Raw genomic sequence first — 27,601 nt, 5'->3', positions numbered from 1 at the left:
CATTGAGTGAGATCAGCGGACTTGTCAAGAGGCCTTGGCTTGAATATGAATGATGAGAGAAGAGCAGGGTGGTCTGGGTGGCTTGGGCGGAGGCGGGCGAGAGAATAAGCCCAACTGTCCCTGCCAGCCTCACAGCAGGCAAATCAAACACAGTTGAGACACCTCCGCTCAAACTCTCTGATGACAAAATAAGAGAGGAATGCAGCCGAATTTCACACAGACGGAGGGAAAGCCGGCATTCACAGCTATCCGTATCGTCCTCTGCAGTGATAATGGCAAGTGAGCGGTCGATATTTTATAAAAAGGAACAGTTTACAACATGGTATTTTCTCAGAAACAGTCGAGTGTTACTCAAGCAGTCAGCAAAATGTAGTTGTTGTCTTTTTTCCCCCCTCTCTCTTTCTGCAAAACAGCTGGGTCAGCCACAAGTGAGACGTGACGTTTTTCGGCTCACTCTAAATTAAGACAACATGAAATACCCCTAACCCCCCACTCACACAACCCCCCCGGCCTTCCCCGATCCCCACAGACTTGTTCAATTCACTAGAGTGTCTGCATAGTTCCCTCATTCAACTGGATACAATGATCCGCGAGATGAATAAAGTTATCTCTGGGGTGAATGGGATGTTGCTGAAGGGAGGAGACGGGGAGGACCCAACGGGGGCCTGAAAGAAGCCCTGTTTGAGGGGCAGATCTGAGGGGTCGGGACCCAGCTGCCTGACCGGGTGAAAGGGACACCAGCGGGCTGGACAGGCCCAAGGAAACAACAAAACAAATCCCCTTCCAATAAAGACATCCCACGCCGGACTCGCTCGGGTCCTGCTGCAAAAGTTGCTGATCACCCACATTTCACACATTGAAACTTTGCTCTTTAGGCTGAGTGCTATCCATTTTAGTCGCAGTTAAAAATCACAGTCAGCTAGTTTTTCCCTCCACTTTTCGAAGGGGGAGGTAGTGAAGCCAGACTAGTCTTAGTAAATTTGATGAAAACGACAGGGATACAAAGGTAGGAGCTGTTTTTTTTTTGGGGTGGGGGGGGGGGGGTGGTGCATTTGGATAACTTTGGCTGACTATCAGTTGTTGTCACCATTCTGGCGATGTTTTATGCCTTTTGTACTCTGCTTAATGTTATTTTTTTTTAGGGGGGGGAATCGACCTACTATGTTTTCCCGTAGGTGGAAGCGAAATAAATCAAAAAGATAAAAAGATGATGTGATGGAAAATGCATTCTAGATAAACATCTTTCGCAATCCGCACTAGCTTTGATGCCAACAGTTGTGTTAAAGTTGTTTATTTGCATTCGAAAAATTCCTAGACCTACACTACATGTCTCCTATTGGTTAAAAAGCGCATCAATTGAAGGGGTCACGTCTTTTCTGGGGTTACACCGTTTCCATGATGGCACTGAATTGCTCTAAGTTGGAATTTGCAGGGGGTAAGTAGGATGATAATCAGGCCATATTATAAGGAATTGATGGTTCATTTTCCCTGTCAGCAGTAGCACTGCCTCGCCCAAAGATGTGCCGACCTGTGCAGATGGGGTTCAAAGCCAATTTCCATGTTAAAAACTCCACACGTTCCAAAAATCCCCTCTGAGTGAGGGCTTGCTGATAGGAGCATGTGACCGTGCTATCTGTTCTAGCGTGTATCTGTGTCAGCCACTAGTGAGAAACCCGCCACCCCGAAGTCTGTGAGTTTGCATGATAAGACGTGGTAATAGTACAGATATTTTATGCATACGTCGAAACAGAGTAAATTAGCAGGTAATATTTTTTTGTGTGCGTTCGCGTTGGACTGTCAGATCACAAAGACTGGCTTTGTGTGCGTCGTTTGAGTAATAGACTAGGGCTGTCTCAGCTATTGCTTCAAGATTTTTTCTTATTACATCTCATTTATTTCTTTTCTGTTTTAACTGCCCACATCAAATGTGAGCCAGGAGTCCCCTCTCAGTGATCCGGCTGCCAGAAAATCAGCTTCTTCTCATTCATCATCTCCAACATTAAAACCCAATTGCCTTCAGGGCTGCTGTGTTTCTGTGTGTGTGCAGTTTAGATGCAGAATAAAACCTGAGGAAAGAGAATAAAGGCTGCATGTAGACAGCACAAATTGTTTGATGAGTTATGAGATGAACTCATATGAAATGCAGAAAGAAATGATAGTGCCGACTAGCATTGCCTGGATCCCGAGGACAAGACAATCTTGCTTTTTATCCTCACGTCTGCCAGATCATTTGTTTTCATCTGATTGAGGGAGAGTATTTTAAAAGCTAAGCTCTGTATGTAATTATCCCAAACCCAGATTCCACTAATTTCCACATTGTGTTAGGACTCCTATCTTAATTGCAATCACACATTCCTGTAGAAAAAAAAAAGAGAGAACCAGACTTTTTTTCTTTTTTTTTAATAGACTTTGTCAAGATTATTAATATCAGAGAGAGTGGCATAATAGTGTCAGAGCAAAGGAAAAGTGAGGCTCCTGTCTAGCTGCTCGAGCTTTGCAAGAGATAGTCGGTGAAGATAACATTATACGAAAACAGACAAAAGTTTGTCAATGTACACTGCAATGCTTCGCCATTCTCACCGGATACACTGCAGGTAATGAGATAGCGGAGTGATGACTTATTAAACAGAGCAATCCTGCTGCTTGGCTTTTTCTCATTACCTTTTCACTCATTTTTTTTGTCCTCTTCTCATCATCAACCCTTGGAGCCAATGAGACTGGTGACAACGCTCCCGCCACGCAATTCTCTTTCCTAGCCGGCTTTCATCAGGCGATTTGGTGGCGAAATATGAAGCCGATTTTATCTCCCTTTATAATTCACAAAAGGCCCCTAGAGTGCCCCCATGGAAGTCATACCGCATCCCAACCATGTGCCATCACTATCACTGATCCCCTGCAATTGATAACGCCACCTCTCCTATTTAATGATTTGACAGGCATCAGACGCCAGTCCAGCAGCCATGCTGGGTTTTTTTTAATATACTTTTCTTCATGTCATTGCCTGTTTACACAGAGTGGGTCAGAAGAAAGAAGGTATCAGCTCTATCTCCCCCTGTGAATGTGAGATTTATATTAAAACTGGGTTTCTGTGCACCCACTCTGATGCCAGTGTGATGCTATTCTTAAGTTCTAAAGAAGAGATTTTAGCCAAAATTCTAGGAAAAGACCTCTGCTAAACACTTCTGCAAATTATTAAAGATGAAAAAAAAAATTAACTACTGCAGAAACATAAATAGAAAAATGAAATAATAACAATAAATATGAAATAAATAAATGTTTGGATAAAAAAAATAATCACGGACATGAAAAATTACATTATAAATTTTGACTAAACAAACAAACAAAAGTTAGGAAAACTGTTAATAATAGTAAGTTTAAAATGTGTGCACATAATAGAAGATATATGAAATCAGATTTTTTTTTTTTTGCTTTCTGCTTTCTGCTTCAAACCGAAAAATCCTTTTTTTTTTTATATATCTGCATAACACTGCACTATATTTATCTGTATAACATGGTACTATATCTACCTTTATTTATATAAAAATAACATCTACATGTTAAAAGTGGATAATAATAAAAAAAAAATATTACAGAGATTAACCTGGAAGATAATGAAGTGAAAGATGATGTTTAATTATACTAATAATACATATAATTATGTAGCATGTTTTAAAATGCAAATTCTCTTTTATACCTTTAAGTTAAGGCATGATGGTGAAATCTCCCGTTGAAGTTCAACATTCTGACTTTTCACTTTAATTATTCACTATTCCTGTCTGAGATTAATCAGTCCAAATATCAATCAACTGTACAATAATTTTATAATATCATGAATATTTACAAAAATGTATGTGTGGGCGGTGTAATTTCTTTTCATTCTTTTCAACGACATATCAGGTGGATAGGTATTTCCAGTCTTCTGTCTTACATTATTTGATCTACTTCTTCCCTTTAAACTTCCTCCACACTAAAAGATTCGAATTTACTTTTGATGTCAAAATCTCCGAATTTGAAAAGCTGTCATGACAACTAAGCAGGTGGCACAATAATCTAAAATAAACCATGACAACCTGTTATCACAGTCAGAGTTGGCTCTGACAACAATTATCTCTGTTTATCAATAATGTAAAGGCTTACAAAATTTATATGCAGCAACAATTTGAAATTCATTTCATTTTGGACACTTAAGTAATGAGAATTATTAACATCAGCACAACAAAGTCTCCAGGATACTAATAAATCATTCAACACTTAATCAGTGATGTATTATTTATTAGTATTCAATTTTTCATGTTTTTGGCTCATTGATCCTGGAGAGGTAAAAATAAAGAAAGGAAAGTATGAACTATGCTCAACTTTATTGTGGGTAATTCAGGTGAGACAGAAGCTATTTATTTTTGACAGCGCCTTTAAAAATTAACTGTCACTCCAATATTAGTTTTTTGATTTACTAGATTTTTATAATTTTAATTATTATTATTATTAATAATAATAATTATATAAAAACAGGTTCAGAAGGAGGTGGATTATTGAGTTGTAGCATTGAACACATGGCTGTGCAAATTAACTTTTCCCCCCTGTGCTTTCTAGTAAAAGCCAGGCAGCCTCCCCCCGGGGAAGGAAGTCAGCAAGCTCCTTTGCAACACACTCTCTGGTTCACAGGGTTCCAGTTTGATCAGCTTTCCATGTAAGCACACTACTCTTGATACTCATTAGGTTTCCTTCATTAAAAAGTTTGATGTTTTTCACAATTCCAGGCCTTTTATCAACACGCTACTTGTGAAAACGGTTAACCCTTTCACTGCTCAGAAAAGCCCTTTGAATCTATATATCTAACATCAGCCAAAGAAAAAAAAAAAAAAAAGGAAAAAAAGCAATAATCACTGTCATTATCACAAATCTGCTCTTGGTTTGTTGCTCCTAAATAACTAATTTAGCTGCAAAACAGCTTCATCTATTTTGCCTATTCATTATTCTTCCCTATCATATATCTAAATACAGATCTTCATTTGATAACTGACAGCTTATTACCTCTGAACACATGCTGATAAATTTAATTCCAATGAGTTAGCTTCAATTTTCCTATCCTATTACCACCTAATATTGCACCATGTGGGAGAACACTGAGCTGATGGAAAATCTCTGGAAGAAAAAGGCAACAAGGAGAGAAAAATAACAACATGTTTTGACGTCTATTATTACATGTAGTTATTTCGTTTGACAATCAAATAATAATTCTTATTATTATTATTTGACATTATTCTATTTTATTGTATTTATTAATTGTAATTATTTAATAGTTAAATGTTTTTGTTTTTTATTATTTTTAGTTTTTCCATATTTAATAAGCATTTTATTTCCGTCATAGCAGTTGAATCTCTCGTTCATAGACAGTGCAGAAATTGTCTTGCTGATTTAGATAGATTCAGAAGCATCTAAAAAAATGTGTGTGTGTGTGTGTGTGTGTGTGTGTGTGTATATATATATATATATATATATATATATATATATATATATATATATATATATATGTATATATATAAGATCATTTAAATGTTTATAATACTAATCATTTAAAACCCCGTCCATCATTATTATTTTTCACACAAGTAGCCTCTTTTGTGGTAGAAATGCCCTCACGAGGAGCCACCCGCTCTGCTTTGTGACAAAGGACACAAGAGAGGTTCTTCAAAGAAGCAAAAAATGCAACTGAAACGCATGCCATCAGAAGAAAAAATATTATTGTGTTTAATGTTTAAAACATAATGGCACACAATGCACTGCAAAACTAATAAGCCTCCTTCAGCATATACCCCCCATGAAAGCTGCATTTAGAGCTCTGTTGGGTCTCTTATTTGCCAAAAATAAATAAAGGAGCTGCATACTCTTCTTTTTATGCTTTGATGTTGCCCTGAATAGCACTCAATTAACAATGTGGCTAATGAGCCCATTAAGGATGAAAGACTTCTCAACAGGTATGAGAGGAGGATGCTGTTCTTGGAGTCTCGGGGCTCAGTGCTCAGTGCAGCAGGAGTTGCACACTGCTCCTTTACAGAGGCTCTAGAAGCAAAGCCCTTGTGCTAATATCAAACAGAGAGAGGAATTACAGGCGTCTTTTCTCAGCACACTTCAACGGCAAAGTAAAATAATCTTATATCCAGGCAAATATAAGTAGAAGCTGCTGGATTTATACATTTATTTTTGCGCGCACCATAATGTGTTTAAAATATAAAAAAAAATTTTTAATAGAAATATTTGTGAACAGTTTAACCAGATAAACGACAGACTCGGGGAAAAAAAATATTATTTACGCAGTTATCTATACGTAATATGCAAATTATGAAATGTGATTACTATTATACAATGTTTATCCAAATAGCGGAAGAATCGTAACCATGGAGCTAAAACTGTCTGCGGTGTGAAAAGACACTTTATTTGCTCCGTGCAGACTACGTTTGTTTTCTTGCTGTGATAATATCATGTTCATTTTACTTTCTCTAAATAAACATAGCCTGCATGCCTGTATTTTTGCGACCTCTAATTTTGCAAGACTGTCTCAATGTGTGAACGCAACCTATTTATTCAGCCCACGTGAACTTAAAGACATAAATAGCCAACGGATGTTATCTCTTGTGCGCAGCTGAATGATTCTTTTAATACAGGCACTTCTGGCTGCTTGAAATTTTGAAAATAAAAAATCTCAAAACTCAAACGGTTTAATCACATGCACTGGATTAAACATGATCGTTGTGGCATTGATCAAGCTTATGCTTTTGTTAACCTAGTGTGTGATGGTGTGGATGTTTGATGCTGTGTGTGATGGTAATGACGTTTGATATTACTTTATTATTATTATTATTATTACTATTATTATTATTATTATTTTAGAAGAAAAGTTGGATCAGATCTTAAACTCCTGTTCTGCTGTCCCTGAACACTGAAGTGCTCATCAGACACTTCTCATTTTTATCAAAATGAAATATTAGCCTATTACTTTTTTTTTCATTCATAAAGGGATTTATAAAATGAGCGATGTGATGGTAATGATAGCAGTGATAATAATAATAATAACAATAATAATACATACATATCAAAATAATTTTAAATAGTAAGTTATTACTTTTATGAAAAGAGTCCTAGGAATAATTTACATGGTTTTAATGCGTATTATTTATTTATTATAGAGGGGAACATTTGGGTGGGTTTTATTATTATTATTATTATTTTTACAATTCTAGCAGCTGTACATTATGAAATCAAACAATTAGATAAATAGTATATAAGTAGTGTAAAACTAAATAGATAAAAATCATCCTAGGGTACAGAAAAGTTCCCATAATTAAAGAATTAATCAGGCTTAAAATGTATATATATATTTTTTTATTATCATTTTTTTTTTTTTTACAGTGCTCGTAAAAGCAGTTTAAATGCACCACTGTCTCTCTGTTTTAATAATTCTTTTAATCACATAAAACATTTTAGCGTTATATATAAGGTTCGTTAACAATGAACTTTTAACCAACAACCGCATCAGAGCTTTAAAATAAATGGCGTTATATTTCGCATTTGGTGGGAATTAATAATAAAAATAAAACGCGCGCATAGGCAGCATTGTATGGCATTTCAATTATTTACTTTCAATATTTTCAGAATTTGCCCCGTAACCACATGCTGAACATAATTAGTTACGTTTTAAAATTATTATTATTATTATTATTATTATTATTAAAGAGGAAATTTTAGATTGGAGTTAAACTTCTGTTTCTCTGAGAGTCGTTTCTCTTACGATGCTTTCCGCCGCTGTCCATTTCACGGCATCTGAAGCAGGTTCTGCAGATTTGAAAAGATATGGTACTCTCCTCTCCATCCATCAATGTTATAACCTAAATATTTATATTTAAAAAAAAGAAAAACAAAATGATATACCGTGCAATCAAATCTAATTATAAAGATATTAGCAGACTAATTGCATTTTTATTAGCTTGTGAATAAGATGGTGCTGTGCCAAACATTGTGTGGTGACAAATGGACTGATGCAAAGGATGGGGCCAGTGTCTGACCGAATGGGGGGCCCAGTAAACTGATTATGAAAATGTGCAGGGCAGCACTCGGTTTTAAACTCCCCACCTCAGCACTTCAGCTTGAACACATCTCTCTCTGAATGATTTTCCACCACGGTGCATCTGCAGGCGTCCTCATGGATGCTTTCCAGCTTTTGTTGTGCTGATGTGCTCCATTTCTCTATTAACTGAATTTATTGTATTTCACTAAACGTTCTCGGTTCTTGAATAAGTATCCATTTGGTCTGCAACATATTGAATTGTTGCTTTTTTTGTGTTCAGTAGGTGTTGTGTTTATCAAATCATGGCACAGTTTATATTTCATGGATTGTTTACAAATGGGTTGTTTAGACTTGTTGGTGTGCAAATGTACTGCCATCTTTTGTGTTGTTCGGATTTGTCCATGTACTAGATTTGGTGTTTATTAAGAAATACTTTGTAAAACATAATTTACTATATTAAGCCTGCATGCTTGGAATGGAATGCTATGCATTACAGAGACATCCACCAGCATGCAATTTTCTGTTCCAGCCTGCCACTTACTGTACATTATCATGTTCCCTGGTTTCTGAATAGACTGAATGTAAAAGGAACGACAGAACACCAAATAGCACCATTTTGCTTTCAAAATAAATACACCCATCTAGAAAAGTAACAACGCAAATGATATGGAATTCACTGGCATTGAGGAGCTAATAAATAAATAAACTGCTCGGAAGTGGAACGAAGTTTTTGAGATGTTAAACCCGCATGTCCAAAGAAGTTTTCGAATGTTATCTGTAGCTTCAGCTCGAGGATGGCTCGAGGTGTTTGGAGTGAGAATCTGCCTAAAGCCGCCAATGCAGACGTACACGACATATGCTAAATACAGATAAGAGTGTTATTTAATAGATCTGGAGAAAAGACCCGTCCACATGGCTCAATGAATGTGCTTTGAATGTGCTTGATAAGTTGGCTTAAGCTGAATGAAGTATCCAGTGCAACACTGAGTTGCTGTTTGAGCTTGTGACAAACTTACTGTTTAGTTAAGCCTGCATCCAGGGGAGGGATTAGAGAAAAGCCTTCAGGATCAGCCTCTGTCTCCAAAAAAATTCTCATCACAAGTAATTGCATACTCCCAAACAGGGCCAAATCAGCTACTTAAAGAACAGAAATAATAACGAACGTCTTTTCATGGGTCAGCATAAGTATAGTTGAATCTTTATAAAACTGCATACGATTTACTTCCATTACGGCTTTCCCACTTCTCATTTTAAATTGCATATTCATATAAACCACACCAGAACCTATAAATGATCCTTTCTCTTCATGAAACATGCAATAGCCTGAATGTCACAAATTAATTAGACTGTTTTTTTTCTCTCTCTCTCTCTAATTTGCTCACTGACATTCTCTCTAAAAAGTTAATAAATATTCTCACTAATAATTTCTGATTCATAATTCAATTTCAAATGCGAATGATGAAGTGTTTGGGCCAAATGAAACATATACCAGAGTGTTTTCTCTTTGAGGTTTTTTACAGCTATGGAGTATAGAGGTGATGAGAAGGGCAGCTAAGCCTATTTTAAGCTTCTCAAACCTCTTAGAGGTCTGAAGCTTCTGAGGCTTGTGCAGCTCTCACAGGAAAGACTAAGCAAGTCCTTCGAATGAAATAAAACGGCAGCTTGTTTAATTTACTTCATTTGTACTTTATGTTCATTTTAAAATATCTTGTGAAACATCTGATGATCCAGCAATGGCCAGACAATGAAAAACTTAAATGTATTGTTTGCTATGATTTAAAATAATATATCAATGCAAACTACGTATTTAAATTTCTATATTACTTTGTGCCCCTCGGGGACTTCAGAAATGTGTTTGTCTTCTACAGCTTAACAACGTCACTACCAGAACTTTCCATTAATCAGGCCAAATTGGCTCTAAGGTATACACATATTTGGGGCTGTAGAGAGCCATATCTCTGAAGCAATGCTGCACATTTTGTGCAGAGTTTCTGGCTTATGAGCTGTCTTGTCAAATCAGCCTGTCTCAGCTTAGCTTCTTTAAAGTCACACTATTTCAAATGGAGCCATATATAAAAAAAAATAAAAGAGTAGTCTGATTTGCAGGAAGCCTCGGGCGATGGTTTTGAGGAGAGCATGATAAGCAGGGGGTGGGCGCACATACTGATCCATTTCTAAAAGATGACTCTGAGCGGTTCTGGTAGAGCTGTTATTTCATGTTTTTTTGGGGATAGAGACACCCTGTTCTCTTTGAAGTCACTGTCACTCATGGGAAGGCGGTGAAGGTGATGCACTAGGGCAACATGGCCTCTTGCATAATTCTTCATTCTTTCTTACCAGAGGGGCTGTGCAGCCTGACTGGAGCATATGTCACAATGGAAAGCAGCAACATCTGGCAACAGACAATGAGATATCAGTGGTTTGAACCTGATTAAAGGCTTCAGAAATATTTGCCGTCCACCCTTTTAGTTCCAGCAGCTATATCATGTCTTTCTCACTCTAATGACTTTATTCAGAGAGAGACTTTTTACATGCAATAATCACATAGTACGACAAGAAAAAAAAAGAAAAAAACACTTAAAAGCATATGGAAAATTATAAATATTCATCATTAATTAAGTCTAATTATACAAATAAATAAAGGGATGTTTTATATGCACATACTAAAGTGTAAACTTGTATATATAGATACAAACACACATATTCTACTGTCAATCAACAAAATCTCTGTTTATGTTTAACAATCGAACAAAAATCAGGAGATTTGAAAATAACTTTATTTACATTCAGTGGATATTTATGGTCAAGTGACTGCTCACCGGTCTGGGAGATGGCCTTTGACTGCACTGTGCGCGGTTAATGAGCTTCAGCGACTTCAGCGAAGCCTGTTAAAACAGACTGTTAAAGATGTTCCGCTCACCACTTCTGTTTGCATTAAAAGCCAACAGCAATTTGAGATAGACATCGACAAACCAGAACCAGCTAGACTGAAGACAATTCCTTTAGGTGGGAAGCTGCTTATACGTATTTATTCTCTTCTTTTATTAAACAAGATATGCTAACTAAGTGTCTGAAGCTCATAATGCAGGTTGATCACAACGTTTTGCCAGTGCAAATGAAACTAGTTTTTACTTTATAGTGTGTTTCAAGTTTCCTGTACATTGAGAAGCCTTCCCATCCCTTCCTTCACTGAAATGGGTAATGTTTGTTTAAATGGGCCAATTATTGACTCCTCATAAAGCCCCAGATATTAAAAGGCAGAGTAGTACATTCCTGACTTCTAGTAATTTATTCAGTAATATGAAGATATGCGCGGTGCTCGGAAAATAAGTCAAAGGGGCATCTCTTTCACACCCCCACCTTCTAATAAGGCAGTTCGGCTGGCCTCAACTGTAATATATTTTACCAATAAAGCAGCAGCAAAGCCCGGGTGGCCTTTTGACCAGGACTGAGCACTCGGAAAGCAGCAGGCAGTCACTGCTAACTAGGCTGTCTCCTCTCTCTAATATTAGCTACCTGTCCCCTTGGCTCCGCTCGACACGGAGAAGGGCTTAGCGCTTGATATTTTCATTTGGGCTCTGCCAAGATGCAACACCCCTGCTTTAATCTTGTGTTTGACGTTAAGCTCTGTGTCAGTGAAAAAGCCCAAGTGAACTTCAACCTTAGGGTGGTGCTGTCATACAAAGATGATGTGGCTGGGGAGTGGCAGCGCCTGGTCCGTCCTTGACCCCAACTATTGGCCAGTCGAAGCCTTTCCCCTGCCCTTTTCTAACCAGGCCAGCGCACTGACAGGTGAAAATTTTGCACCGAGGGCTCAGAGCCGGGCCTCTCTTGTTCTGCCTGTTTCCGGCATAGTGCTGTAGACAAAGCGTCATCGCGATTTTCACTTGAATAGAAGAGGACAAATCCCCCCAAAAATGACCAGACTTTGACAGCCATTGACCTCTGAACCCGGTCACGCACTTGTCATCCACAGGATTATGGACAGTGATGTCTCTATTTCAATTCAAATGTGCAAGTTTGAATAAGACGTCGCGATTCGCGCGAACCGGAGGCCTTTGTTTGAAAGCAGAGTGTCACGTAGAAGAACAGAGGCGGAATAGAGACAATGACAGCGAGAGAAAAGCTTCATTATGGTACAGATGTCTCCATTTGACAAGCGGCTGAGAATGTCTATTAAAATATGGAGAGGATAATTGTTTTAAATGAACAAAATTAATATCAGCACTTTCATTGCACATAATGGCACTGTTAAGAGAGGTACAGTGGCTTAATGATATACACATCTTCACAAACAGTTAAAGCACTCAAAAAAAAGTCACATACGCACACATGTACACACAAAAAGCGATACTATTATAGCATTACATAAGCAGAGACAGTCGAAGACTGGCACAGAGTCAGATCTCCCATGCTGAGCGAAACTCCATCACAAAGACAAGACCGGCTTTCCTGCTCTACCATCCCTCTGACAGACACACACACAAACACTTCGCATCTTCTCCTTCATCATTTAGTCGGCAGCCCACCTGACTGATGCCGGAAAACCAATTGTTCGCCATAGCATCAATGTCAGTCTATTACTCCATTCGCATGTAATGACAGCCTGTCCTTTTGGCACAGATTATAGTGCTCTGTCTCAAAGCAGCAAAGTGTGGAGTTTCCCTGACCTGCACGGGGATGAGTGTAAACACCCTCATTTAGCCACCAAAACAGAATACATTTCACTGATTAGGGAGTCATTTTCTGTCAAACTAATCACAGAGCGCTTGGTACTGACATCAGAAAAAAAAAAGAGTGCATTATTGATCTACTCAGCTGAAGCACATTGTTACAGAATGTGTGTGTGGGGCTCTTTATCTGAGGCAGGAGACGAGTTGGTGCGCACAAGCAAACATCACAACAAATGCGGCTTATATAAAGTCTATTTACCACGGCAGACGTAAATATGCACTTTTTTCCCTGGGCCCCAGCACACTTAAAAGATAAAGAGGGAGGGGGGGAAATGGTTTGGCTGTGCGAAGGAGACATAATGCATCATTATAAAGCATACGAGCACAGGCAGTGAGCGGCATTCGGGAGTCATTACCGAGCCCGGGGTCTGCTCCATTTGCCATGCCGCATATGCGAAGCCTTTGAGGAGGTACGACATAAAGGTAATCTACCATTTCAGGCATGACTTCCACTGCACTGAAGACAAACCTGTGGGCTTTTCCGTCATTATCAGGGTGACAGGTCCACCTGAAAGAAAGCTTTCTCCTCTCTTTCATTTGCGCCGCACAGATATTGATTGTAATGGGAGCAAATTTCTCCCTGTCATTATCATGCTGACCAATATCAAAAGACTAAAATGGCGCGTTTAAGAGTCTCCTGCATAGCAACCGCAGATAAAGCACATTGTCCTGACCCTCATTATACGCAGCCAAACGGCAAGCTGCAAGCGTCTTTGATCAGCCATTTGAGCCTGACTGAAAACTGCATGTTCACGACCACAAAGTATCTCTCTGAACCGACTAATTGAATAGAGTTGGCCGATTCTATTATGGCGCAATAAAGCAGTCCGCATATTTCCACAGATTGACCCTAATCATTGGAATGCGCGGTGGATTTAATTACCGCCACTGAAGAAACCAAAAATATGGCGGAGATCAAGTGAATTATGCCCCCTTTTCTGATATTGTTCTGTATACTTAGTGCTTATATAAGAAGGTGACATGAGACTTCAGTCAAAACAAAAGCCAGAAGCTACTAATGAGACTTGTTAGTGATGCTAATTTATGTAAATGTTATTACAGACACCTATCTTTCATCTGTGCCATTTGGCGGAGAAGTAATTAAAAACAACAATGAGAATCCCAGCAGTGGAAAAGCAAACATGATCAAAGGAGTGCACGGGGAAAGGAGAAAGACCCTTTTCCTGAACTACGCATTGCCATGGGCAACTAAGGCCTCATTAGAGTCCGAGACATTTGGTTGATCACCAGTTAACCTGATTTGCTTTTTTCCCCTTTTATTTTCATAAAGGCTTCACACCTCACCGCCGTCTCTTCTCCCTCTGATTGACAGGGCTTGCTGGCAATCTGCGTCTCTGTTTCGCCACAAGGTTACAAAGGCCCCCATATGATCAGTTACAGTATTATGTCACCAAACAACTTCAATATCGCCCCATGTTGGGCGGAAAGCCATGGCCGTCTTTGTAGCCCTGCAGAAGAGCCCTTTGATAGGAACAAGGGCAGGAATTGTGGCATGTATCATGTGAGCTGAGGTAAGGCACTGGAAACAGATACGGAGAGATCAATAGTCCTCTCTGCTGTGCCAGCCCTCAGGATATTGACCCAGTCTCCATGGAGGACCTTCCATTTTAAAGAGTTCACTGTAGATAAGAGCTACTAAGAGAAGGAGCCCTTTAGTACTTTCGCTAGCTTGCCTATGACCCCTAACCCCCCCCCACCCCGCCTTTAAGAATAATAATTTATTTTTCTATACAAGGCTCTTTATGAGTTAGGAAGAACTTTAACAAGAATCACATATTTGACACATTTGTTTTTCCTTTTTGGAGGCATCTTGCTTTTGATTGAGTAAGCCATATTTGATGCTTGTTTCGTACTTCTGCAAAGTTATGTTTTTTTCTTCCTCTCCTTCTTTTGTTTCACATAATTATACTGTAAATTGCTGTTAATCACTGTTCTGCTTCAATAATGAAGAGCAGGAGCAAGCTTGTGAGGAGAGACTTTGGAATACAATACAGAAAATGAAACATGAAATGAATGGGATCCACCTTCCTGGCCCTTTCTCTCACTCTGTAATTTGTGGCATTTAATGGAGGAAATCATTGTGATTTTGCACTATTATATTAGATGGAAAGAGGAAAAAATTTGAACCAAAATCTGGTTTTATCATGAAATAAAGGCATATTCAATAATTACGCCATATTGTCTATTCTTTTATTTTTTTCCATTCCACTTCCAATCACAACTTTCTTGTTAATTCCACAGAAATTGGAACTTAAACTGTACAGTAAATCATAGCTGAAATATATCAATAGGATGCTTTTTCAGCAGAAAGGGAGAAGAAAAGTAAAACAGAGTTTAACGGTGTCTTCCTTACATACTTTAAGGCTTTTCAGAAACAGCTTATACATAACTACTATTTATGATGATAATGAAAACAATTTACCAGCACGGTCAATGGTGATAATTATTCTGAAAAATTGCCTATTTTTGCCTATTAGATGTATAATAAATAAAAATTATAAATATATTATTAATAATAAATAAATAAAAACTACCAACCAAAACAAACATAATTTGATATGATTTTCTGCTCCCAAAGGCTTGGTTTCCTCAGAAGGCAATTTAAAATTAAATTATTTAAAATGTAGAAATGTGTTATAATTTAATGTCTTCTACTGATAACTGATAATTCTGCACTCAATAGACATGACACTTGAAAGGCAACGAATTCAATTCAGCCCATTTCAGCCTAATTCAAATGTAATGCCCCTCCATTAATGAAAGTTGTTAGTTTGACCTTCAATATATTTAGATTTTAAAACAAGATATGAATAATATTTTAAATAATTATACTTATATGTACATCTCAAAAGATTTAACAAATAGGCTGTATGCATCATTACTAAAATGCATTCCTGTAAAAAAAAAAATCTAGTTTGTCATATGTGGCATGCATACACTGAAAATGTAAAATGTAATTAGAAATGGGAATAACTGTTATGAATAAAGTAGAACAGGTCCAGTGAGAATGTGAGGGGTGAAGGCTGTATTTTAAATGGGAGATTAGCAACTCATCACAATATTATTCTGCCTGCAATAAAAGCAAGTCTAAGGGGTGGGTCGTTAAAGATTTGACAGCATTTCCTATTCATTTTCTTCAGCTCTCGAAGCCAGACTACAATCTAACCATTGATCTCTCTGTCAATCCATAACCAAGCTCAATCCATCCCCATGAAACATACCATAAAATAAAACCAATAATAGGCAAAGGAACTCATGACTTTCCAAATAAGTGGGGTAGAGTTAAGCACAGATTAGGCTTTGGTTCATTTAATATATACTTATGTACCTCACTAAAAGCAGTCAGGATGGACACAACCTTGATTTACCACGCTGCACTGTTGGGTATAAGAGTAATTGTTTTGTTATTCTATTTTTATTCCTTAAAATAGAAGAAGAAGAAAAAAAAAACAGTTTCTAGAATTTACACAATATTTAAATGCAAAATGGAACAAAAACCTCAAAATCTGTTTGAGCCCACGACCTTTTCAATCTCCTCTGTTTTTCTTTTCCAGCTGAGTGACCTCCTCTGTTGGTGCGATCTACATCTGACCCTAGACCATGAGTGTTCGGCATTTCTCGACTGTCCACTGACCAGCAACAACCTTCCAGATCACTGAAAATGTCAGGCGGGTGGACCACCGGTGCTCTCTTATCATGACTGATGGCATGGCATCATTTTAAATAAGTGCTGTTTGTTCCTGAATAAAGATTGTTGAAAAAAAATGTTATTCATTCTGTTGCAATATAAAGATACCTTTTATAACAAAAAAATGTTCTGTGTCTTAACATTAATGTAAAAAAAAAAAATGGCTAATTGCAATATAAAAAAAGAAACAAAAGTCAAAAAAAAAAAAAAGATTAAGATTAAGAAAAGTCTTTTTTTTTTCTTAAATAGTTGACTCTGTTTTTTTTTTTCCTCCCTAAAATCTGTTATGTCCTCAGAAAGTGTGATTAAAATGGTTTGAAAAATGTACAATGTCTCAGTGTTCACCCTTGTGTTATAATAGGAACTTAATAAAAAATTGATTCAAGGACACACATTTTATCACAAAAAGAAATGGGGGGTCATTGTCTATAGACATTTTTTTTTCTTCCAACAAGAAACATGTTTCAGCAGCCCTTGACAAACGTATGATTGATCCTTGAAAATGACCCAATCCAAACAGAGAAGCTGATAATGGTTTGAAAAGATGGCTCTATTATGGGATAGTATTTCATGTTGTGGAGAAATTGCTCCTAATGAGCCTTGTTCTAAAGGCCTGCAGGCCTGCCATCCCTCCCCTTACTCTCCAGACCTCCAAGGGTTAGTGTCTGTGCGTCAGGCCCCCATTGTTGCCTGCCGACGGATAATGTCCTTATTAATTGTACCTCTTTGTAAGGTGTCAGCTGCAGACTTCGATTGAGACGGATGGGTCCTCTGGAGTCTGCTCCCTGGCCCTCTACTGCTAGCCTATCTTTAGACAGCACACAGGTGCAACATTTCTCATCCTATAGCTCGGCACTTGCCCAAGGCACTCACTGAAATATGACCAAAATTTAATGAAAGAGGAGGAAAAACACTGAAGAGAAACACTGAAGGTTTAAAAAAAAAAAAAAAAAGCATTTGCGTGTTTGCATGTCTGAGGGTTAATATGGATAAGCTGAATAACCTGCTTCAGTAAACAACAAATGCAGTGTAATGAACAATGCAAAACGTGAAGGCAAATCCAAACCTAAATCTGTTTATCATCAATTCGATGTCATGGAGCATGTCTGTTGAAAATGAAGACTGAAAAGGTTTGCAACCTTAAAGTTAGCAACTCAAATGAATTAAATAAGTTCTGACAGGACTGTAGTGTTTTCGTTTATTATTATTACATTATTATTCTTTTTTTAGTGACAGAGTATAGTGAAGTGCTGAGAGGAGGAAGAGAGTGGGAGGTAGAAACACCTTTTACATCTGTCAAAGTGTGCAATGCATCTGATGTTTTAGGTGAAATGCAACCAGACATCTCAATCTGTCAAAACTAACCTTGTTACCATTTAAAAAATAAAATAAAATAAAAAACAATGTTCAAAAGGTTTTTATTTATTTATTTTTTTTATAAATACTTTCGTACATTTGGAAAAAAAATATATTACCATTGGTATTGTAAAAAGTAACAAGCAGGACAATATCGTAAAGGGTAAAACACACAGGCTATTACAATTTTATTTGTGTGTATTTATTATTCGTTTAAAAATACTTCAACCATCAACCAACATTTATGAGGTTTTAAAGATGTTTTAAAAGTCTGTCTATGAGAGAGATAAAAGTTGAGAAGTCGAGAATATAGTAGAGAGGAGACTTTGACCTGAAATCGAAATAAATAAATAAAAATACATCCCGTTATCCTTATGATGAATGTATGTGACAGCAAGTAACCTCAAGTAGTGATGTGGGGCAGGCTGAGGTGACAAGGTCCATCGGTGTGGTCCAGACTTTTCATAATTACCTTCTCTGCTTATCTCACAGGAATCCCATGTGCTTCTAGAGTATATGGGGCATAGCTTCACTGGGACTTCCACAACAAATGCCCTGTCCCATGGCAGTATGCCATAAGCCACTGTCACTTACCTGGCCCATTTATCTCTGTAATTATGCTCACCTGGACTACATGCCTGAAACTAATTTAGTCATTAGTTTCAGCGCAGCTAGATCCTGTTCAAAGTCAGCTCTGGAACTTCTCGTATCCCCCAACAGTCACTATAATCATAACCATTTACTCATGAATAAAAACAGGTCACTGGTCGTGCATGATTTAGCACAGTCTGGAGGCAAGCAGGCAAGTATGAGCGTCGCCATCCACCGTGTGATGTGCTGCTGTAAACTGTATGAACAGCTTGTTTTCATTTCTCCCCAGTAAATGTTAGAACAAATTAGTGTGCAGACATTCACCAATATTTCTATGGAATTGTTCATTTATATTAAAGATGTATGTGCTACAGAGAGTAGCTACTTCAAAAATGTACCATAAATGTAGTTTTGTTCATGCCAAGAACAACAAAGGTCCACTCTGTAACTCCCTTACCCCCAGAGTTTTAACAATCGTTTTAACTAGCTTTTTTATATTATGAACAATATAGGCTAAGCATTGCCAATCAAGTGTTTACAGCACCATAGACTTAAACACAATAAACACATTGTCATAGTTCAGTAAGATCATTCTTGGTGTGCAGACATGGCAAAAATGTTCCACTTTCAGGAAAATTGAACTACAACAGTTGCTGGATAATGTTAATGCAAGGTAACCAGGTAGGCTACCTATTAGAGAGTAATTAGGAAAACAAATGAGAACCGGCAAAATTCAGAAAGAACAGCTTCAAGCTTAAAGAATATACACAATGACAACACGAGATAAGAGAACTGTGAACGAAGTGATCTTACCTGGATGGAGGTAGGTGTTGATCAAGGTCTGTAATGTTTATAGAAAGATGTCAGCTCTCCCAATCCTATAAAAATTACGGCAGAAATAATAAATTAACCGGCTGCTTGTTCCGATTTGAGAGTACTCAGGAGTAAGAGTAGATTTCAAATCATGTCATCCTGGGTAACAACATAACTTCCCTTGACGCTGTTATTATGAATTCATATTCATTTCCAGGATATTTTTTTCATGTGACCCAACACTACTGAAAACACACCAGACACATTCAAAAGTCCATTCCAAAAAATCTGTCACTGCAACGTTCAGTACATGAGATTTATATGCTATAAAAAAAAAGTCAAATACTTTTGAATTAAATATTTTTAGTAGCCCATAACAGGGTTAAAGGGTTAAACCAACTGTTACGGACCCATGCTGTGTTTGCTAAATGTAAGAACTCATATTTTTGACAAGTTCTTTGGTGGGCAAAACATGTAACTATTTATAAGCCATTTCTGATTTGACACACCATGATAACAACTCGTTTAGTCTGATGCTCGAACAAATGATTGAAATGAGTGAGCTCCTTTAATGAATCATTTAAAAACGAACCAGAATGAACCATCCATTCCTTCACTTCCATCTCGCTTCATATATAGTCATTAGGCTGCACGTTGCTGTGCAATCAAGAAATCTAAAATATATTATCTCTATTATTATTTGTGCATATATTTGTGCATGTTTGCTCTTAAGCCTTTTGGAAAGAACTTCTTTTTTGAGCTAATAGGCCTATTATATGGACTGCTAGGAGGATTAGACGGAACTAAGAAAGGCTTGCATCCACCATCTCTATTTATTTTCCTTCAATTCTTCACTGTAATGCAATTATACAATAACTATATAAAATTATGAAAATCCTACAAAAAAACTTTTCCTCTCAGTTGATTCACTAACCCTGCAAGTCAAAACAGAATCGAAGGTCAGTAACATAATCTTTAGGACTACTAAAAGGACAGCTTGATGGGATAAGAAGACTAATAGAGTTATTTTAATAAATGAACCTCCTTCTGAAGACCATATTATTTTAATAACATGTGGCTCCGAGGCTGGTGCTAATAAGTTAGTAGTAATGAAATATCTTTTTCATTGATTATTTTGGTTTGTTGAGAAAACACAGTTAATTAAGTGGATTGAAGCCTCTATGAGATCACCAGCATTAACATCAAATCCTTTCCTCCTCATTAAAGGCAACGCAGTCAATTTAATTAATGCATATTAATCCCCACTGATGCTCATTTCAGCTTTAGTGGAAAAGGATCCACATAGCAGGGCTAGCCTGACTTCAAATCACTTTGTTTCAAACATGCAAGTTTGATCGTTGCCTGAATTTGTGGGCACCACATGGAGGGGCCCCTATTTGAACATTCTGCAGCATTTTGTGTGATCTTTCCATGAGCTAATTAAAAAAAGGGACGATTAATCACAGATTTCCCTTTCAGAGTGCATGGATACTGGACCACATCAGCCTCTGGATATTGCAATGTGTCAATGACTGCTATACATTACACTAAAGTTTAAAAGTAACATGCATAAATACACCAAAGACAATTAAAACAACTCAACTTGCAGAAGCTGCGGTTTTGCATGTTAAAATGCCTTTGCATGCCATTCTGCAAGCACAGTTCACCTTTCAAATATTTGTATAATTTCAAGCTGCTTGCTAAGTCAAGCCTTTCCCTTTCCTTTGACTAGCCGTGTCAGAGGTTATCCACAATGCCCTTGGCTGTGTTTTCAGAATGAAACACTCTCTTGCCAACACATTACTCCCACTGGCGATAGTGAAAAGCAAATAGCTGCTGCCAGTGGTCAAACATGACCCAGGCTCTTTTTCATGGACATTGACATGCAGCAACTGAACTTAAGTGGCAAATTTTGTCCTCTCTTGTGTTTTTATCTCAATGATAATGATCAACAAAACATTGGTGTCTGCGATTTAACCGAAAATGAAAAGCGAATTTAACTTTCTAGTTTGTATCCATATCAGTCGGACAGTTTGCAAGGAATGCTAAGCAAAATAATAAAAGGTAACTGTTCTAATGTTTGGATAAGATGATGTGAATGCATTTATTTTTCTGTAACGTATGTACATAAATCATATTTTGAATCATTTGTGATTCCAGCAAAACAACACATTGGGGAAATTGGCAAAACTTGTCAATCAGTGCTTCTGTTCAGACCAAGTGTACAGATTCATTTCACCTTGTGTACAGTTTGTGCCCGCTATCTGACTAAAACAAGCCTTTGTTCTTGGATGATTTTGATGAAGCTAAAGACCTGTAGGTTTGAGCTAAATCAATGAAAGCTATATTTTAAACCAGCAGCTAACTTAAAAAAAACAGTGTTTGCATCTCTTGATAAAAATAAATCAGTTAAAAATAAATATTTAAATTCTTGTAAAACGTTCATCCTCATAAATTAGAAATGTAAATTGTAGCAAATCTTAGCACCGTCTGATTCACCTACTGTGTGATTATTGCTGATCTCTGTGTTATTATCATTAGCTGCTTGAGGCAGGTGTCTGTACAAACATGACCTCTTTTTAACATTTGCTCCTTACTTACTATTATGGGTTGGCATCACTGAGTATTTCACTATAGAAGCAGAGCTTCACAAAAATATGACAACCTCCCAGAGAAGCCTTGTTTGCGTTACAGAAGTGCAGCGGCGCAAGCTTGGATAAAATGGGAAATAAGGCATGAAGCAAGAAAGGAGGGGAGCAACCAGCCTCAGATTCCATTAAGAAAGGTGCTGCACTTTTTCTAAGTGTCAATTGTTTTTGTGTCTCTTGAAGTATAGATGATGTTTGAATTCAAAGTATTAAGGCCTGTGCCTGCTGTGTTAAATTATGGTCTGTGAGCGACAGGGTGGGGGTAATCAATGGCAATACACAACGGCAATGTGTAATGTGTGTGCTCCTAGCAGCAGGGACACTGTACCCCCCTGCTCTGTCCCCTCAGCAGGTTAAATAAATATGACAGTGTAAGTGAATGCACTAGATTATATGATATCATTGTGGAATCAGAGAAGCGCTATTACACTCCCTTGCCCACTGTGAGCAGCATTGACAGAGTTAGCTTTAGATGATCCCCCTCCATACACACACACCTAAAATCCCAATAGGTAAAAGAAAAATATAGCTGTGTAAACTGAAAATATGGATTACTGTGATCATGGGCAATTGATCTAAAGAAGATACACTCAGAGAGACTATATTTCATTTGCTGGTTTGCTTTCAGCCTGGATTGTTCATTCAGCTGTTAGCAAATGCTAATGTACTAATCCTTTACACACTAACACATATAATATATATATATATATATATATATATATATATATATATATATATATATATATAATTGTGCATGAGTATGCATTTCAGAATTGCTCAGAGAATTTCCTAGGAAATATCCAAAATCTTAATCAATTGATAGTAAATGACACATCTCCTCCTCTGTCCATATGCTTATTTGTAGCTTTTGAATGGACAAACACATCCTTGCGGGATGATTTGGCCCTTGAGTTGGAGAAGTCATTTGAAGATTCAGCCCAATAATTCCTTTGATGGCTGGAGTGATGTATGATGAGATCGATGGAACATCACGGTAGAAAGAAGCAGATGCAGAGAGGACAGCTGTGGAAAGATAGGTCTCTGCCACAGATAAAGGTTGATGAATGGATGTGCTATTTTCAGGTTGACCTGGTGAAATGACAAAGCTCAATTAGCTGGCTCTTGAATGTTGCTGAGCCGGTGGCGAGCTGGCCATATAGTAACCCCAGAGCGCTGATCCACTGGAGGTATTGATTAAGCCACTCTCTCAGCTAGCAAAAGGTATCAAACGAAGCATGTGTGAAAGGCATTATCAGTGACCACTTCAGATAACCTGATACAACCCGATACAGCCTTCTCAAAAGGTTGTAACCCCTCTGGCCCTCTGGCTGTCATTATTTTACAAGCTCTCTCGTCCAATCTCTCGCTGCTTCTCTGTTTTCCTCTTTCACTTTCTCTCTCTTTTCTCCTTTGTTCTTGGAACTCATTCGGTGTATTCTTGTGCCTCATACATGTAGTTTGTATGACGTGTGAACATTGCATTTCAAAGAATAACATACAGTACAGCATCAGGCTATCCTTGCGAAGATGTTGCGCAGACTCAGCCTCCTCCATTGTCAGCTGTCTTCCAGGTGTCTCTGGGGCCTTGTTGCTTTGCAAGGTCTTAGCAGGAAGATGTGGTGTTGCTTGTTTGCCTGTTGGAGAGACAAGTGTCAGAGGTAACCCCTGAACCTCAATGCTACTGCTCAAACAGATTATGAAGACTGATGTAGCAAAGCCCGGTGGAGATGGTGCGGAGAATGCAAGAAAACAATAGAGAAAAGCACAGAGACTCAAAGAGAAAGAGAACGTTGTCAGCCTGAGGGCAGACACAGATGCATGTTAGTATGTTTGTGTCAAGGCAAGGTAATCAGCAGTCTTTTGCTAATTGCATCTGATGCTTTTTTATTGAATGTTCAAGGCAGTGTTGCTTATATGAAAATATTAACCGTCTGATCTCACAAGTATTATTTAGAAAACTAATGAACTGATGTATAAAGACTGAAATTACAGTAATATTCTGTGTTCAATTAAAAGTTAAGCTCAGTCAACAGTAATTGAGACATAATGTGTATTACCACAAAAATAGTTCTCACATGTCTTTGCTTTTCTTAAAAAATAAATAAAAGATGTATCACTTATAGTAGATGTGAATGGGGCCAACTTGTAAATGTTAAAATTGCTTTTAAGGTTTTCTGTATATCTATTCACTTTATTGTCATAATAATGTAACCCCTAAAATGCCCACAAAAAAATTGAACTCTACAGCTTAATGATACTTAAAATTATAATCATCAAATTTATGCTATTAAATCTTCAAAAATTGGCCCAATTTAAATTCTTCAAATCCAAAGTTCACTTTTCTTAATAGACAAAGGTGGCATAAACTCAGTAATGCATGAGTTACAGCATACTTTATATCCCAGCATGCTTTGCTTCCAACTCTTAAAGAAGTGCCGGTCTTGAAATCAAGTGTTATTTTGTGTGATATTGCACAATAATATAATAATTCTGTTATTGTTTAATGTTCAGTCATGCTTTATATTAAGGTCCAATTAACAAACAATTCACTGCATTTTTTTGCCTCAATACTCTCCTAATTTTCTTCGTATTAATCATTAATAAGGTAGTTGTTAAGTTTAGGTTTAGGGTAGGCTTTGGGATGTAGAATATGATCATGCAGAATATGTGCTTTATAAGCACTAATAAAGAGCCAGTATCTTAATAAGTATGCCAATAAGCAACTTAATAATAAGAATTGGTCTCTATACTATAAACTGTTCTGTTATGCTGGGATTTAAACATGTTTTTGTTGGTAATAGTTTCGTTTAATTTATTTGTTTCAGCTACACAAAGCATTTCAGTGGATTTATAGCTTAATAAATATTTTCTTTATTTGTGGACTAAATGTTGACAATACTAATAAATATTGTACGCATACTACTGAATAATTATGTTACCTTAACTCATTGGGTTTTACAGTAAGTGCCTCAAAGAAAACAAGAGAGTGTAAATGATTTTGTTGTAATCAGCATTATGGTACAAATGCTGTCAGTTGAGATTAATCTGTATTGAAGCTGGAATATTCGTTTGAGCACGAAAAAGTAATCAAGATAGATAATGACCTTTTATATTAGATGCTGGTTTCAGCTGGACTGACTGAATAATAGCTACTGGATAGCAGGTATAACAGTTTGGCTCGAGATGTCTTTAGATGTGTTTTTTCATTCCCAACCTTTAGTTTAGCTGTTGCTGAGCTCAGTATTTCATATGGAAATGGCATCTCTGCCTAGAGAGAAAAATTCTATTTATTTTATAGTCTCAGACTAAAGCGCATTATGCATTCATATAATTCAGAAGTGACTACGAAGCAGACATCCACTCTCGGTCCATATACGGGTAATTATATGAATACTCTGCATTCTCCCCTTTCTCTGCTCAGATATGATCTAATAACATGCCACAAATTATTGCATGCCTGCCTAAGCCTGGCACATGTCTGATTGCTAGGATACATTAATGTGCCTTCATAGAGCTTTTAGAGAGCTTGAAGAGATGCAATTTGAGAATGTAATGGGAGTGGGTGCTTTTAGCCTTGGACATGTCGCTTACTGGTGCTTAGGGGCTAGCTGACATTTGGAGGCATGTGTTCATTGTGAAAGCTTCATATGCCGCACGCCTAATGTGCAGAACGCAAGTATTGTAAATTTCCCATGCACACCCTATTCCCACATTAAAACCAACAGCAAACCATCACAAAAGCATGTTTTCTTACTGTCTGTCAGAGAGGCTCATCATCTTCTTTTTCAACTGTGCCGGTCTCTTTTCTCTGGCGAGAGAAAGGCCTGAAAGGGAAGGCTTGATGCCAGGTATTGGTGACACGGCAAGGGGAATTTGCTGCCTTTGCCACAAAAGATTTGGGGAGCCGCATTTGCATAAGGTCAGAGCCTGCCTCCCGATGGAAGTTGTGCAGCATCTCCCGTCTCTTAGCAACCCTCTTGCTCTCTTGGTCCTTGCGTTAAATTGACTGGTCCTCTCCTTTTCTTCCTTTTCAGAAAGAGGCTCACAATAAAATGCCACCCTCCAACCTATGTCTGTCACCCAGAAGGTCATCCTTCTCTTTTTTCCCTCCCCACTCATTCTCTTTACAGAGCTTTCATCTCCAATTAAATGATGCGAAGAATATTTGTTTGGTGGTCATGGACAAGGAAAAATGTTGTTCTGTTTTCTTTTATATTAACCCTTTTTTTAAATATGCTTCATTTTTTTCTAATTATGAATAAACAAATGAACTTAGCAACTTTAAATAATAATAATAATAATAATAATAATAAATATTTGTTTTTAATGAATAAGGAATACGGCTACATTATCCTTCCAAAATGGAAATACTGTACTGAAAAATATGTATAATCTGTTGAGGGGTAATAATTGTTTCCAGGACAGATGAGAGGGGAAAGGATGTCACATGCCTTTTCCTTCCTGCGATGGTGGGGTAAAGCTGGGTCGAGAAAGGATAAGAGCTGAGGAGCTGGGTGTGTTGACAGAAATTGGTTGGCCCGTCTGCCTTGGTGGTGGGAGGGGGTGAAAAGATCCAGATGCTGAGAAGCCGTGTTAATAGAGGGTCAAAATTGGACAATAGTATCCATCACTGCTTTCAAAGCTGCCTCTGTTATCCAGACCAATTTCTGACTGCTCTATCAAACAGAATTGGAGGGATGATTCAATTACTATGGTTTTGGCATGGCAGTGGCAACTACACACCATCATTTTCATGGCCCTTTAAAGACACCCCCTCCTATATCCTTGTGTGTCCCGGTGTGAATATTATGTTGTTGATCATGTGCACATAAAGTAATAAAATGTGGTAAATAAAGAGTTAATGACAAGAAATGAGTCTAAGGAGGCAATCTTCAACTGAGATTAAGACCAGACAGGCTGTGATTATAATTATGATAATGTGATGATGTTGATAGCAGAGATGATGACGGTGATGGTGGTGGTAATGATGATTATGGTTTATGTAATGAAAACATACATAGTTACATTTGAAATAAGTTTATTCAAGTTTTGCTTCTTTTTTTCCCCTCCCACCATCATATAAAGTCATCTTAATTACATAGGCCTATCACTAACTAAGTACACTTAGTCATGTGCTATTTCAGATTATGTGACATCCTTGTTAGTTTCAGACAAGCAAGGTTTTGAACACCACATTATTTCACATGATCATAGCCTGGTCATGGTTCTCATTTCAATGAAAGAATGAATAGAGATTGATTTACTGAGCGCTGCGTCATTCACGTCACACAAAGACGCGCTTGTCTGCGTCTATGTTAATGACAGTACAAAGACCTGTTTTAAAATGTACTAACATTCAAAAGTATTTACATTAAAGGTAACCTATGCAAAGCAGTGGAATCCTGAGCTTAGACATTAAGCCATTTCTGATATTCCTGTAATGTCGACAGAAATATTTCTGTGCTAATTTACGTTGTAACATGAAGCTATAGCTATTGCTATAACTGTATTGTTGTAAGGCAATAATAATAACAATACTACTACGTCATAGCCTATTATTATTATTTTCATTATTATTAGCTTATTTAAAAAAAAAATCGTCCTGTGGGCTCTGCCCTATTGTATATTTTCTGTTTAATTATAAAGAGGATGAGGATTGGTGTTGGGAGATTGCATTTAAATTATTTTT

General features: G+C 37.4%; 1 long non-coding RNA gene across 1 annotated transcript; it reads left to right on the top strand.

The window, feature by feature from the left end:
- Positions 1-565: 565 nt before the first annotated feature.
- LOC113091655 (uncharacterized) lies at positions 566-16,543 on the top strand. Its single transcript, XR_003287418.1, has 3 exons — positions 566-1,006; positions 14,129-14,327; positions 16,371-16,543. It is a non-coding gene; the product is annotated as an uncharacterized LOC113091655 (long non-coding RNA).
- The last annotated feature ends 11,058 nt before the right edge of the window (positions 16,544-27,601 follow it).

Source organism: Carassius auratus, unplaced genomic scaffold (assembly GCF_003368295.1).
Source record: "Carassius auratus strain Wakin unplaced genomic scaffold, ASM336829v1 scaf_tig00214259, whole genome shotgun sequence".
Classification (NCBI taxonomy): Eukaryota; Metazoa; Chordata; class Actinopteri; order Cypriniformes; family Cyprinidae; genus Carassius; species Carassius auratus.
The sequence above is the reverse complement of the archived record's forward strand: the minus strand, read 5'-3'. Positions and strand labels throughout refer to the sequence as shown.